The sequence below is a fragment of the Leucopleurus acutus genome (genome assembly GCF_964270905.1).
Source record: "Leucopleurus acutus genome assembly, chromosome: 2".
In the NCBI taxonomy this organism is placed as follows: Eukaryota; Metazoa; Chordata; class Mammalia; order Artiodactyla; family Delphinidae; genus Leucopleurus; species Leucopleurus acutus.
This window is the reverse complement of record NC_139143.1, coordinates 66,199,837-66,216,151: the sequence shown is the minus strand read 5'-3', so window position 1 is coordinate 66,216,151 and position 16,315 is coordinate 66,199,837.

Sequence of the window (16,315 nt, the reverse complement as noted above, 5' to 3'; positions counted from 1 at the left end):
GAGGTATCACCTCACACCAGTCACAATGGCCATCATCAAAAAGTCTACAAGTAATAACTGCTGAAGAGGATGTGGAGAAATGGGAACCCTCCTACACTGTTGGTGAGAATGTAAATTGATACAGCCACCGTGGAGAACAGTATGGAGGTTCCTTAAAAAACTAAAAATAGAACTACCATATGACCCAGCAATTCCACTCCTGGGCACATATCCAGAGAAAACCATAATTCGAAAAGATACATGAACCCCAATGTTCATTGCAGCACTATTTACAATAGCCAAGACATGGAAACAACCTAAATGTCATAGACAGAGGAATGGATAAAGAAGATGTGGTACGTATATGCATTGTAATATTACTCAGCCATTAAAAAGAATGAAATAATGACATTTGCAGCAACATGGATGGACCTGGAGATTATCATACTAAGTGAAGTAAGTCAGTCAGAGAAAGGCAAATATCATATGATATCTCTTATGTGTGGTGTCTAAAAAAGTTATACAAATGAACTTATTTACAAAGAAGAAAGAGACTCACACTTAGAAAACAAATTTATGGTTACCAAAGGGGAAAGATGGGAGGGAGGCATAAATTAGGAAATTGGGATTAACGTATACACACTACTATATATAAAATAGATAATCAACAAGGACCTAGTGTATAGCACAGGGAATTCTACTCAATACTCTGTAATAACCTATATGGGAAAAGAATCTGAAAAGGAATTGATATAGGTATATGTATAACTGAATCACTTTGCTATACACCTGAAACTAACACAATATTTAAATCAACTATACTCCAATATAAAATAAAAATAAAAAACTACACCTAAAAAAAGAAGAATTCAGGGCCCTTTGGGAAGAAGATTTTCTTCTAAAATAGTGGTTCCCAAACTGAATCCCAACAGAGTATTGAGAAGTGTTCAGCTCCTAAAATAATGGCCCTGTTCTCACAGTTCACTGAAAAAAAAAAAAAAAAGAGTGAATAGAATGTTTTCCTTTTTAATTTGCCTTAAGCTTTTGCTCTCTTGGAAAAACAGAAAGTACCTATAAAAAACCACAGGTGCTTAGCATAATACCTTGTTTTTCGGTGGACAGTGTGTTGTGGCTATGACTTCACATTGCTTATATATAACAGAGTCATTTCTTCTGATAGCAAAAATGTTCATATATGTTTGATGGAATGAGATAGATCAGTGTACGCTGGTGCTTTCTTTACACAGAGCATCATGGTTTCTAGGTATTTCCTGAACAGGTTTGAGGATCACTACTCTACTTAAGAATCTAACGGATAGCTGGCTGTGAGTTTGCATCACACCCACCTCTTCTACCATCAAAGAGGTGTAGCTAAGCTCTTACCGAAGAATATTGCAAAGTACAGAGCCGGAGACAGCTCTGTGCCTCATTATGCTAATACAACCTTGCACCCAGGATTTTTCCATTAGCAGTAAACTTGCTTCACCTGATAATTAGAGACTGTACCAAAGCTTCATGTGAACACTATCATTTACCATCCTACTTAATGGTTGTCTAGTATAAAGACCTGCCTTTGCCTTTCACCAGTTCTCTCACTCCTGTTTTCATTTGGAAAGTTATTTCTGACAATGTCTTTAAGTTTGAATTTATGACTTTGAGCTGAGTATTTACTAAAGGTCTCTTTTTTTGTTGCCTTTGCTAAATTAGAGGTTTATTACTCTGTGTAAACATTCTGAATAATTGCAGCTGATATAAAAACATAAAAATTTTCAAAAATAAAAACGGGGACTTCCCTGGCGGTCCAGTGGTTAAGACTCCATGCTTCCACTGTAGGGCCCATGGGTTCGATCCCTGGCCGGGGAACCAAGATCCCACATGCCCCACAAAGCAGCCAGAAATAAATTTTAAAAATGGAGGTTTATTTTAAAAAAATAAAAATAAAAATGGAAAATTTCAAAAATGAGCTTGACACCTTATGCTATGCTATTTAAGTTTGAGGTTAGACGTTGGAATAACCCAACTTTGAGACATGCACATAAAACAAGTACAGGGAGACTTGGGGCTTCATAGATTAGTGGCTGGAAGATAAGTGGGCTGCACAGTCAGAGCATCAAGGGAACACATTCCCACTTTGGTCTTGATGAATCCCCTGTACACTAGAAGAGAGTTCATGGTCCATGGGACCAAAGTTATATACCACCACCAGGCCTCAGCCCATAGAAGGGCAAGGTAGTGGAGTACAACAGAAAATGGACTGGGCCTCAGGAGGCCAAAGTTCTGGACCCAGATCTGGTACAACCAGAAAAATCATGTAATATCTGGACCTCACTTTCTTTATGTGCAAAATAAGGAATTTGAGCTAGATGACTGTAAGAGTCCCTTCCAGCCCTCAAATTCTGTGATACTGTTTTGTGATTTTTGACTGGATGCCTTTCATTTCTTATCTGAACCTAATTCCATGAGAATTAAAAATAGAATTAATTGCCAATTAATTAAATTGTAGTGAACATGTTTAGAGAAGACAAAATAAACTTTTTCTTATAAAAATTCTCATACACTGTTCAAAAAAGGAAATTAGAAATTGGCCATAGAACACTGAGTCTTTTCTTATAGATCACTTATATCTTTTTAAGAGAAATAAATTATGGATAAAGACAATTTTTAATTGCTATTTCTGTGTCCTAAACTGGTCCAATCTCCAAGTGACCTGAAGTTTCACTTTCCTGCAAGTATCTTTCAACTGACGTGAAACAGATACCTAAAACACCCACTACGCATCTCTTATTTGTGCACATTGACTTCAAAAGACCTGGTTTGAATGTGTACAATTTCCTTTCTCATACAAATAGTATGAAGATACATTGAATTGTAATTTTTTAACTTATAATGCCCATTATAAGGGCATTATATCTGATGCCCATTAACAAGAGAATTAATAAACAGATTTATGGTTTATCTTTATAATGAAATACTACTCAGCAATAGAAAGGAACAAACTGCTTTAACAACATAAGTGAATCTTTAAAACATGCTGAGCAAAAAAACTCAGAAGAAACTCTAGAAAAGACAAGTCTAATCTTTGTCAAAAGAAATTAGCATAGTGGTTGCCTGAGGTGAGGGGGACAGGGGGCAGCTGGTAAGGAGCATGAGGGAATTCTCTGAGGTGATGGAAATGTTCTACATCTTGTTTGGGGTGTTGGTTACACAGGTGCACACATTTATACAAACTCACTGAACTGTGTAATTAAAATCTGTGAATTTCACTATTTGTAAATTATAACATTAAAGTTGTTCATACTTTTTTAAAATGCTATCCTAACAGTCTCAGTGAATACATTCATACCCATCACTTTAATTCTACCAATGAAATTTTCTTTTTTGATTTATCATATATTTATCTATCCCACTATCCTTTGAAGTTAAAAGTCAATATGTGGAAATTTGACATTTTTTACAATATTGAGTCCTACCATTCAGGACTGGAGGAAATATTTTGAAACTCTAACAGATATTTTTTTTCTTCCTGTGTAATAGGATTCCACAAGTTTATAAATCCTATCATAGGTGACCAAAATATTTTCTTTTTTTTTAAAGGAAGGAAATTCTTTAATTTTTTTGAAAAAATTATTTATTTGTTTATTTTTGGCTGTGTTGGGTCTTCGTTTCTGTGCGAGGGCTTTCTCTAGTTGTGGCAAGCGGGGGCCACTCTTCATCGCGGTGCGCGAGCCTCTCACTATCGCGGCCTCTCTTGTTGCGGAGCACAGGCTACAGACGCGCAGGCTCAGTAGTTGTGGCTCGTGGGCCCAGTTGCTCCACGGCATGTGGGATCCTCCCAGACCAGGGCTCGAACCCGTGTCCCCTGCATTAGCAGGCAGATTCTCAACCACTGTGCCACCAGGGAAGCCCTATTTATTTTATTTTTGGCTGCACTGTGTCCTTGCCACTGCGCGCAGGCCCCCTCCAGCTGTGGTGAGCCGTGGCCACTCCCCGCCATAGCGTGCAGGCCTCTCATTGCAGTGGCCTCTCCCGTTGCAGAGCATGGGCTCCAGGCGTGCAGGCCTCAGTAGCCTTGGCACATGGGCTCAGTAGTTGTGGCTCACGGGCTCCAGAGCTCAGGCTCAGCAGCTGTGGCGCACAGGCCTAGTTGCTCCATGGCACGCGGGATCCCCCCGGACCAGGGCTCAAACCCCTGTCCCCCGCATTAGCAAGTAGACTCTTAACCACTGCGCCACCAGGGAAGACCCCAAAATATTTTCTTAAATGTACTTATGGAAGTAGAATTGAATTTATCCAGAAAGAGATCAAGTAACTATCTCTGTGTTCTAATATAAGGGAATGACGAAGATACCTTCTACATTCAGACACCCTCTGTAATCTTCCCTGTTTCCTCAAAGTTACACTAATAAGTAGTCATTCCTTTGAGTTAATACATTAATTCTAGAGTTAAAAATATGACTACTTCTAGGAGAAAAAAAACACATTAAGCCACTCTTGCTATCTACACACTTATACATTCAAATGAGCAGCTACTAAGCAGAAGGGGTCAAGGGAGTTGGGCAGGCAAGCTTTAAATTGGGAGGATACAAAGAAAGCTTGGCCTAGCCCTGCTGAGTCAGAGTGGGGTGCTGGGCAGTAGGATGAAACCTGGCATTCTGGGGGTGGGGAAACAAGGCATCAAAGTTCATGTAAGTGCTGAGGACATTGTAGTGTGGAGTTGGCTCTGCATTCTGGAAGGACCATCTGCAAGAATGAAAACATGATACCTAAACTTGTAGCAAAGGGTTTGTGGACAGTCAAATAAAGCTTTTACTTCCTTTGTAGTTACTAAAAAGTCTGGGCTACCTCCAAATGCTAAATAAATTATGGTTTGTGTTAGATATTTGGGGGTGCCTAGAGGTTGCAATCCATTTGGCTGAGTATTTCCTAGTCTGTATGTTATGTCATTTTGATTTTCTGTTGAAAGGCTGTGGGGACTTGGAATGGGCATCCTCAGGGGGTTCAGAGGGATTTTCTGCCAATCTAATCAAAAATAGCTCTGGCTTAGTTAGCTTGTTTTCAAAATTGTAGACACTGTTGTTCCAAAATTAATATTTTTGAATATTCAGCACATCCCTGGGGGAGAGCAAAGGGCCTCCCCACCTTTGTTTCCCCTGCAAAACAAGTCAAGATGAAGTCTTTGCCGATGAAACTCTTGGCTGCCTCTTATTCAGCTGCGCTTCATCCCTGCAGCTTTCCCTCTTGGAAATCCCAAAATAGTCATGGAGGCTGGCCTCCAAGTCTAGAGTTGACCCGGCCTGTCTGGCTGCCTTCCAAAAAAGATTTTTATGAAAATGTTACTTTGTTTTTTTTTTCTCATCAGAGACTTTAAAAAAATTGTAACCCATGCAAAGCTGTATCCTTCCCCTCTTTACCATTCTTTCACAGTTCTAAAGTCTTTCTTTTTTTACTTTCTTTTTTTATCAAGGATACAAGCTTCCTTCTCTAGGCCTAATAGTTTCTGAGAGAAAATTGGGCAGTAGAGAAGCATGATGCCTTGATCATAAAGATGTCAAGATATTTGAGGTAATGATAGGAAGATATTAAAACCCTGAAAAAAATTGTCCTTCTATCCAGCAATCAACTCCCTCTTTGCTTCAATGGGAACTTGGTTATACTTTACTTTTCACACATACAAAAAAAAAACATTGCTGTTGACAAAGCCTGGGATGTAATAAGAAGTCCTACGACTTATACCTTAATCATTCTGTTAAGGGAGACTTCATTTCCAAATTCCCTATCAGAATGCTGTGGTTGTGATAACTAAGAGGAATAAGGGCTTGGTACCTCCCACTGTAATTTTCTGGCGTATTTGGCTGAATCCCCTATTAGGCTATGAGCTCCTTGAGAACCAAATCTGGGCCTCATCAACCTCTACATTCCCAGTCCTATCACAGTGCTCGACATATAGGAACTGCTCAACAAATGTTGAATTTGATCTACAGTTAAAAGATCAAAAATGTGGCTCTCCTTCATGGTAGGGAGAGTCAGGTAGCCTTTCTGAACTTCTTTTTCATGTGAAAAATGGAAATAATATGACTGAATGCCTGCATGAGTTGTAAGAGGCTTAAATGAAATAATTGTATGTGGAAATGCTGTAATTTATAAAGAGTTGTGCAAATGTTGATGTCATCATGTAGGCCCAGGGCAAGGGGGCTAACTGTCCTCCTTTCTTCCTGTTTGACTATCACTCCAGGAAGGTTGGAGCTCAAGAAAAATAGGGCGTTCTGGTGCTAACCTCAGTATGTACCAGTTGTGTGAGCTTAGGCATGTCGCTTTGTAAGCCTCTTCTTCCTTCTCAGTGAATTGAGGAGATTATATTAAATAGACACATGGCCTAACACACTGTCCCCACCCATTGTAAGCTCTTAGGAGTTCGTCACGGAGGGGACTCAAAGTAGTGTTGTGAAAGTTACAGACTTTGGAGTCAGGCATACATGAGTTCAAAGCTCTGTTCTGCCACTGAACTAGCTGGGTAACCTTGAGCAAGTTACTTTTCAGTTTCTTCAGCTGTAAAATAGAGATAATATCAATATCAACTTCATGAGATGGCTGTGATGATTGCATGAGATGATGGATGTTTAGAGAGTTTCCTGTTTCCCTGTCCTTCCCCCCAACATCAACAGTCTGTCAGACCTGACTTTTCCTGGCAGAGTGTTCTAACCCCAAACACAGTGAACAACAGAAAAGAAAGGCTGAGCCCCACCCACCTCAGGTTTCCAGATGTGCCTCCTGGCCTTCATCTATATTCTACCTGATACCAATTACACTGTTCTCCTTTGGACCAAATCCCAACATATGAAATTATTAATGGCTCTACCAATTTGACTCGCTATATTGGTAAGCACCCTTCTCTTGCATGGACCAATTTCCTTGCAGCTGCAAAGTCAGTAATCCCTTCCTGATTCTTTTGTCAGACCTTCTCAGGGCAGTGGCCAGGGTACATACGGAGGTGGACAGGGAACACGACTGGCAAATTCCCTTCTGGGTTTGATTTCTGCAGATGAGTCCAGGAGCTGCCGTGGAGGACAGGTCTACTCTCTCTGCCTGGGCATCTTCCTCTGCTGCCTGAGAATCCTGGGCTCACTAACTTGTAGTTACCTATTTTTGCCTCAATTACAGTTAAAGGCAGAAATCGCCCAAATTGTCTGACTTCGTTTACTTTGAGCAGATTGACCCAGGAGTCAATTACTTAAACTGTACTATCTTTTCACTTACATTCTGATATTCCACATACTTTTTAAGCCTGAATTAATTGCTTAAGCAAAGGACCACTGGGATTTTTATCTAACTGGTTTCTGGAATGTAAAATTATGAAAAATCACAAGGAGAGAAGAACTGAAATTCTGATTACGATGGTTTCATGTTAGTCCAGGGAGGGCTGTGTATGTCAATGAATAAAAGTAATAAGAACAGCAACAATAACCATAACTACTATTCATTGAGTGCTTATTTTGTGTACCACATGGTTTGAATAAAGCCATATTAAAGTAGTTGCCAGGCAAAGTACCCCAAACCTTTCCTATGTGCTCTATCAATAGTTTGAAGATGGATTTCAAAAAGGTCTGATAATTGTGCTATTAGGCTAGCCTATATCAGTCAATGGGAATAGGAACATATGGTAACAAGACAATTTTAAGTATTAAGAGGGCCAGTGACAATTCTGTGGGTTAATGAGTTTTAATAAAGTTTTATTTTTTAGCACAAATGCTGACCTATCTTATCCGTGCCAGCCAATCATTCCATACTCCAGAACTCTTCATTATCAGCAAATGCAATCCTCTGAAATTTCAATCTCAAACATACCATGCTTTAACCTAAATTCCTACTCTTTTCCTTTAGTACCCAAGTCAACCATCCTTCAATGTCATTGTTCCTTTAGTTTACTGATGCTATGAACTTCTCATTATTCACGCTCCCCTCCACTTTCCTTTGTGTAGCCTTAATTCCATGATCTATCACTATAATGAGTCCCTTTCACAAACTCTCAAATCCCCTGCCCCTCTCTTACTTCATCATACTTGCTTGGCAAACCACAACCTTGGTTCTACCTAACACTCTGGCCCCTCTTCACCAGCACCCATGCAGCTAAGTGTGGCTGGAGAAAGACACAAGCCACACTGACCTGTCTTTGTTAAGTCATTGCCACCAGGTCGAGTGGGTCCTTAATGCTGCCCAACAACCATATTTTATTTCCCTTTTCCATTCCCCCTCCTGGTCTCCCAAACAATGATCTTAACACTCTCCTCCCACCACTCCACTAAAACTGCCTTATCAAGGTCTAAAATGACCTACAAGATGATAAAACGAAAGATTATATCTCAGTTCTCATCCTATTTGATTAAGCAGAAATATTTGACATAAATTTTTAAATTGGGCTTTTAGAATAGCTTTGATCCTTACAGCTATTCCTCCTCAGTTTCTTTTGCTGTTTCTTCCTCATCTCTCTGTCCTCTAGACATTGGAGTGCCCCAGTCTTCAGTTGTTGGCTGAAGTCACTCCCCAAGTGATCTCATTATTTCTAAAGGCTTCAGATGCCATTTATATAATGATGACACCCAAATTATTACCCCCTAACTTCCATCTCTGGCAGAAACTGTCATCAGTCCTATGTGGATGACTTCAGTAACTTCATAACCCCTCTCCTGCTTCTGCCCTTGTGGCTCCTTAGGCTAAAATCACCATGGTAGCCAGAGTGATCCTATTAAAATGTAAGTCAGATGATGTCATTCCTCTGCTTAGAACCTTCCATACTTTCCCATACCATTCAAAGTAAAATCCAAAGTCCTTATTGTGGCCTATATGTCCAGTCTTCCTGCCTGCCTCACTCCACATCCCACACTCACATTAAATCTCTAATCCTATCTACTAGTTTTCTCAGGCAGAGATATTTTTCTGTTTTGTTCTTGCTGAATTCCCAGTGTTTTGCATGTAGAGCATAATTAATCAATAGTTGTTGAATGCGCTAATCAATGGATCGGTGCTCAATCCTAGAAGGCTAGGTAAAGTGTAGGTTTAGGGCTCTTTGGGGAAATGGTGAGGAGGTGCAAATAGGCAGTGAGTTTTCTTCCTCTTCCCATCTTTACCCTCCCACTTACTTTCAAACACACAGTTAGTCAAGGAGCCTGAGTGTTCTATAATACCTGCTGCAAAGTTCTCTTTCCATTTATTCTGGCTAAGCTTCACTGACCTGTTACTGTGACCCTGCCTCATACTGTCTCTCTTCCTGTAAAAGAGGAGAGAGCAGTTCTGGGGAGGGAGAAGTACAAACATACTTGTGACGTGGCTGCTGCTGTGATACAAAGGTGCCATTACAGACAGTAATTCTTTATTATCCTGATACAGATCCTAGGGCTGTATTAGCTCATAATTGGACTCCTGGTAAGAAATGGAAAGGAATACGTAGAGACCCAAACATGTCTCCCCGAGAGAGAAGCAGCTCACCTATGACCAAGCCTACCATGGACATCAGGTCCATGAGCCTTAGGTTGAGTGTGCCAAATGATACTTGTACCACATGGCACCTATATTTATTGCCACCAGGTAATGACATACTTCTCTGCAAATAGGCTGTACAATTTATCTGATATACTTTCTTCTAACACAATTACCTGTTACATGAAAACTATATTTTCCCCCAAGTTTATACTGCTCCCTTTTGAAAATCAAACTTACTTCTAATCTTTCCTGATCACGTGGTAGGCAGCGATAGGTCAGTGTCCCAGGCTGAAGGAAAGGAGAGCTGCTAGTCCTTTGAACTGCTGGTAGCAATGTCTGCATGTTCTTGGTGCACAAGTGAAGGATCAACTCAACACTTCTACCTGTCTCTCTGTACCCTGCTTTTTGTCTGTCCATACAGAGAAAGGCAGATGAAAAGATCCTCTATTTTTTTCATGCTTACACCTTGATTGTGAATTATGGATAAGTGAAGTTTTATTCATAAACCAAGATTTGTATGCATTTCAGCATCAGGATTGGCAAGAAATGTGGAGGAACAACAGTCTGTTGCCACGGTGTTGTTCTTGGCTTGCTCTGCTTCAAATCTACTCCTAGGCTTTTTCCTGTTCCGGGTCTTGCCTTCAGTCTCAGCTGTCTATTGGATGGTGATATCATGATAGAATAATAATAATATTTGTTAGTATTTATTAAGCACTGACTATATGACATGTGCTGTGCTTAGCACTGTATTTAATCAATCACAAAAACCTACAATTTGGGCACTATTATTATATGTATTTTACCTAAGAGATATGGAGATTTTGCAAAATCAGGCAATGTGTCCAAGCTCAGGCAGCTAGTAAGTGAGTAGGTCATTAACACAGTGACCAAAGTTGCCACCATTAAGCCTGTTCCCCTGCCCCCTTTACTGCTGGCTAACCACAAATAAAGGAGGGGAGATGGGTGCCAAGGCAGGAATAGTGGTGTTGGAAAAACAGGCTTGTTTTGAATGACTAGAAAGTCATGGGACAGATTTTTCAATTCCTTATATGTATCATTTGTGACAACAACACTACAGAATAGAATTACACGCAGATTCAAATTGTGCCCATGCTGGCGGTCTGCTGGAATGAACACAATTAGCCAATCCAAATCTCTGCTGACCAGGTCCTGGGGAAACACAATTGTATCCATTTCAGCATCAAGGAAAGAGAAGGGCTGAATAGGATTCCTGAAAATTGAATCCCAATGTGGGAGAAAGAAATCCACCTCAAGCAATCAGATATTAAGCCTGATACTTCCCCCCCACCAGGAATACAAATTACTCCCCACTGCAGTTCTCTTTTGAAAGGACTATTGTGTCATTCATCACTCTATCTGCATTAATTCCTGGCTCTCACAACAAATATATTTTCTAGGGTTGCTAAATTGTGATAAGTTGCAGTGTGTGTATAGTAAACACTGGATAATAAAACCAAGAATAAAAGTCTCTGATGTAGATAGCTCTAGGATACAAGGGCAGTTAGTGTAAAGAGTACATATGGGACCTGTGAAATATGCCAAAATGAATAAGAAGCAACATTACAGATAGCAAGAAAAACCTCCACCTTTTCTTGTCCTGCCCCACATGAGACCATCATGATTACAATGCAATCAGATTTTAACTGTAGTGAGCAAAGGCACACTGGGAACCACCTGATAAAACTGTAGAGAGGTGAAATTACCTTTTTGATGTCTTTCTTCTGTACTCAATTGTGAACTCTTTGGCACAGGGGCTGTTGGTTATTAGATTCCCAGTTCTTTGAGTTTAGTTTCCTCATCTGTGAAACAGATTGAATAATATCTCAGAAGGTGGTCATAGGAGAAGACGAGCCCCCAGAACGTTTAGCTTTGAAGGCCAGTAGGGCTAACTTTGGGTAGAGTCATAAGGCTGTAAGAAATAGAGACTCCTCGGACACCCCTGGCAGTCAAATGGTTAAGACTCTGCACTTCCAATGCAGGGGATGCAGGTTTAATCCCTGGTTGGGGACCTAAGATCCCACATGCCGCACAGTGTGGCCAAAAAAAAAAAAAAAAAAAAAAAAAGAAATAGAGACTCCACTCTTAAAGGGTGCGCACAAAATCTCACATGCTCCAGGGCCCAGAGCAGAAGCAGTAATTTGAAAGGAGCCTGGGTCAGACCCAACTGCTGGTCTTGGAGAACCCCCTAGAGAGGTAGGAGGCAACTGGAGCTCACCCTGGGGACAGAGATTTTGGTGGGCAGTCACTTTTGGCCGCTTGTTCTACCACAAAGACAGTGGTGTTGGGAAGAGCCATTTTGGTATCTTTCCTCTAGCTTATTAGCATCGGGGCCTGGTCCTGCCCACTAGCCTATGTGCACCAGTACTGGGACACCTCAGGCCAAGTAGCTAGTCAGGCAAGGACACAACCCCACCCACCAGCAGGCTGGCTGCCTCAGGACATCCTGAGCTCCCAGGCACCCTGGGACATAGCTCCATCCCCCAGAGGGGCCAGACAGAGACCTGACTACCAGCAGACAGACACCAATTCTGGGACACCTAGGGTCCCACGGCCAGAGGTACCAACACCCAGCTCTTCATGCCAGTGGGACAGCACTGGCCCCAGGACCAGCCGCACTCATCAGTGGGCAAGCGCCAGTCCCAGGACCTCCTAGGCCTTGGCCCTGCCCACCAGTGGGTCAACACCAACTACGGGACCCCCAGGGTCCTGCAGCCAGAGATCCTGGGACCCAGGTCTGCCCATCAGTGTGTCGGCACTACTTCCAGGACACAGCCCACCAACCAGCTGGCTGGCACCTACCCTAGACCCCAATCCTGCCCAGCCAGCCACCCTGGGATCCAGCCCCACCTATCAGTGGGCCTACACCAGCTTCAGGATACCCCAGAACCTGTAGCCAGCCATGTCAGGAACCAGCCCCTCCCACCAGCAGGCCAATACAGGCTCTGGGACACCCACGGCTCTCTAGCCAGACCCAAGGACCTGGCTTTGCTCAGCTGGCCCTAGCTCTGTGACCCCCTGGGTCCTGGCCTCATCCACCAGCAGGTCAGCAGCTTCTGCAAAAGGCAGGGCTTGGCAACCAACAAGACCAGGGTCCAGCCACACATACCAGACCTTCCACTGAAGTCACCCACTACAAAAGGAAGGTTCATGCAGCCCACACAGGGGCACCCCTAGAGCATATAGCTCTGGTGACCAGAGGGGCGTGCACTGCTGGGATGCATAGGACATCTCCTTCAAAAGGCCACTTCTCCTTTGATCAGAAAACATAGCCAACCCACAAAATACATAGAATTAAAAACAGTGAATTAGGCAAAATGAGGTGATAGAAGAATATGTTTGAAACAAAGAAACAAGATGAAACCCAAGAGCTAAGTGAAGTGGGGATAAGCAATCTACCTGATAAAGAGTTCAAGATAATGATCATAAAAATGCTCAAAGAACTTGGGAGAAGAATGGTTGAACAGAGTGAGAAAATAGAAATTTTTTAACAAAGAGAAAATATAAAGAAGAACCAAACAGAGGTGAAGAATACAATAACTGAAATGAAAAATACACTAGAAGGTATCAACAGTAGATTAGATGATACAGAGGAATGGATCAGCAAGCTGATAGAGTAGTGAAAATCACCTAAGCTGAACAGAAAATAGATAAGAGAATAAAAAGAATTGAGGACAGTTTAAGAGACAATATCATGTGTACTATATTCATATTACAGGGATCCCAGAAGAAGGGGGAGGGGGCAGAGAACATATTTGAAGACATAATAGTTGAAAACTTCTCTAACCTGTGAAAGAAAACAGACATCCAGGTCCAGGAAGCACAGAGTCCCCAGACAAGATAAACCCAAAGAGGACCACACCAAGACACATTGTAATTAAAATGGCAAAATTTAAAGATGAACAGAAAATGTTAAAAGCAGCAAGGGAAAAGCAGCAAGTTACATTCAAGGAAACACCCATGAGGTTATTAGATGACATTTCAGCAGAAACTTTGCAGAAGGGAGTGACATGATATATTTAAAATGAAGAAAGGGATGAAATTACAACCAAGAATATTCTACCTGACAAGGCTTTCATTGAGATTTGATGACAAGAGCAAAAGTTTTACTGGCAAACAAAAGCTAAGAGATCAGAATCACCAAATCAGCTTTATAAGAAATATTATACCACAACTAGAAATATAAAAAGTATTAAAGGAAAACATATTATCAGCAAAGGTATGCAGTAAATCTTATACAGTAAAGGTAGTAAACCAACCATGTATAAAGCTAGTAGGAAGGTTAAAAGACAACATTAGTAAAGTCACTATATCCACAATAAGTCATTAGGGTATACACAAAACAAAAAGATATAATATATGACGTCAAAAAGAGTAAACATAGGGGGAGGAGTAGAGTAAAAATGTAGGGTTGTTGAAATGCATTCAAGCTTAAAAGATCAGCAACATCATCATATCTCACTATATCTATCTACCTATCTATCTATCTATCATGGTAACTACAAACCAAAAATCTGTAATAGGTATACAAACAAAAAGAGAAAGGAATCTAAACATAGCACTAAAGATATTCTTCAAATCACAAGGGAAAAGAGCAAAAGAAAAACAACGGAACAAAAAAGGACTATAAAAACAATTAACAAAATGGCAATAAGTACATACTTATCAATAATGACTTTAAATGTAAATGAACTAAATGCTGCAATCAAAACACATAGAGGGGTTGAATGGATACAAAAACAAGACCAGTATATATGCTGCCTATAACAGACTCACTTCAGGTCTAATGACACACGCAGACTGAAAGGGGAGGGGGTAAAAAATGGTATTCCATACAAATAGAAATCAAAAGAAAGCTGGGGTAGCAATACTTATATCAGAAAAAAATACATGTTAAAACAAAGACTGTAACAAGAGACAAAGAAGCACATTATGTAATGATAAAAGGATTAATTCAACAAGAAGATATAACAATTGTAAATATATATGCGCCCACATAAGAGCATCTAAATACGTAAAGCAAATATTAATAGACATAAAGGGAAAAACTGACAGTAACTCAATAATATTAGGGGACTTTAACACCCCACTTGCATCAAAGGAGAGATCATCCAGACAGCAAATCAATAAGGAAACACTAGCTTTAAATGACACATTAGACCATATGGGATTTAACAGATATATAGAGAGAACATTCCATCCAAAAGCAGCAGAAAACACATTCTTTTCAAGTAAGTGCACATGGAACATTCTCCAGGATAGATCACATGCCAGGCCATAAATGTTAGGCTTCTCAGTAAAATGAAGAAGACTGAAATATCAAGCATCTTTTCCAGTCACAACATTATGAAACTAAAAATCAAGTCCAAGAAAAAAAAAACTCCAAAAAACCAAACATGTGAAGACTAATCAATATACTACTAAACAATCAATGGGTCACTGAAATCAGAGAGGAAATTTAAAAACACCCAGAGACAAATGAAAATGAGAAAACACAATCTAAAATCTATGGGATGCACCAAAAACAGTTCTAAGAGGGAAGTTTACAGAGAAACATGCCTACCTCAGGAAACAAGAAAAAGTTCAAACAACCCAAGTTCACACCTGAAGTACTAGAAAAAGAAGAAGAAACCAAATCCAAATTTAGTAGAAGAAAAGATATCATAAACATCAGAGCAAAAATAAATGAAATACAGACTAAAAAACAAAAACAATAAAAAAGATCAATGAAACTAAGAGCTGGTTCTTTAAAAAGATAAACAAAATTGATAAACCTTTAGCCAGACTCAACAAGAAAACAGAGAGAGGATTCAAATATATAACATTAAAAATTAAAGGGAGAAATTACAACCAACACCACAGAAACACAAAGGATCATAAGCTATTACTACAAACAACTATATGCCAATAAAATGGACAAACTAGAAGAAATGGAAAAAAATACTAAAAATGTAAAATCTCCCAAGACTGAACCAGGAAGAAATAGAAAATATAAATAGAAAAATTATCAGTAATAAATTTGAATCAGTAATTTAAAAAATTCCCAACAAACAAAGTCCAGCACCAGATGGTTTCACATGTGAATTCTACCGAACATTTAGAGAAGAGTTAACATCTATTTTTTTCAAACTATACCAAATTATTGCAAAGGAAAAATATCTCCAAACTTATTCTATGAGGTAAGTATCACTTTGATACCAAAACCTAAGACACCTCAAAAAAAGAAAATTATAGGCCAATATCACTGATGAACATAAATGCAAAAATCCTCAACAAAATATTATCAAGCTAAATTTAACAATACATTAAAAAGATCATATACCAAGGGCTTCTGGGAAGATGGCGGAAGAGTAAGACACGGAGATCACCTTCCTCCCCACAGATACACCAGAAATACATCTACACGTGGAACAACTCCTACAGAACACCTACTGAACGCTGGCAGAAGACCTCAGACCTCCCAAAAGGCAAGAAACTCCCCACGTACCTGGGTAGGGCAAAAGAAAAAAGAATAAACAGAAACAAAAGAATAGGGATGGGACCTGCACCAGTGGGAGGGAGCTGTGAAGGAGGAAAGGTTTCCACACACTAGGAAGCCCCTTCGCGGGCGGAGACTGCGGATGGCGGAGGGGGAAGCTTCGGAGCCGCGGAGGAGAGCACAGCAACAGGGGTGCGGAGGGCAAAGCGGAGAGATTCGCGCACAAAGGATCGGTGCCGACTGGCACTCACCAGACTGAGAGGCTTGTCTGCTCACCCGCCGGGATGGGCAGGGCTGGGAGCTGAGGCTCAGAATTCGGTCGGAGCGCAGGGAGAGGACTGGGGTTGGCGGCGTGAACACAGCCTG